Source organism: Carlito syrichta, unplaced genomic scaffold (assembly GCF_000164805.1).
Source record: "Carlito syrichta isolate Samal-C Ts95f unplaced genomic scaffold, Tarsius_syrichta-2.0.1 Scaffold169016, whole genome shotgun sequence".
Classification (NCBI taxonomy): domain Eukaryota; kingdom Metazoa; phylum Chordata; class Mammalia; order Primates; family Tarsiidae; genus Carlito; species Carlito syrichta.
Genome location: NW_007113112.1, coordinates 121,766 through 122,452, shown reverse-complemented (window position 1 = coordinate 122,452; position 687 = coordinate 121,766).

The window sequence follows — 687 nt, the reverse complement described above, 5'->3', positions numbered from 1 at the left end:
GGATGCGTGGGGCCGGCCGCCCCCACGCGTGATTTTCGCGGGTCCCGGGGAGCGGGCAGGCTTTCTCGCCTCCCTCCCGCCTTCCCCCGGGGCGTGGGTGGACAAGCGGCCGTTCCGTGAGATGGAATACACAGATGGGATACACACGGCCTCTAGGGCGGTTGTTCAGGGCTCAGAATTGGGCCGTGACCTTGACTTCAGCCAACTGGGGGTCTGCGCTGTTTCTTGGGATCATCTCGGAGAGACAGCACGGGGTACACTGAGCTTAAGAGTGGGCGCTGGGCCGGGCGCGGTGGCTCACGCCTGTCATCCCAGCACTTGGGGAGGCGGACGCCAGAGGATTGCCTGAGCCCGGGGGTTCGAGACCAGCCTGGGCAACTTGGGGAGACCTCAGCTCTATAATGAATCAAAAAATTAGGGGGCGTGGTGGCACGTGCCTGTAATTCCAGCTACTTGGAAGGCTGAAGCGCAGGGATCGCCACCTGAACCCCGCAGGTCAAGGCGGCGGTGACTGAGCGTGCCACTGCACTCCAGCCTGGGCAACACCGTGAGACTCCAACTCAAAAAAAAATAGCGGGAGCTGGACTGGGTGTGTGACTTGTGATTGAATCCCAGCCCTTCAAGAGGCCACAGTGGGAGGATCGCTTGAGGCCAGGAGTTGGAGACCCGTCGAGACACCAAAGCCAG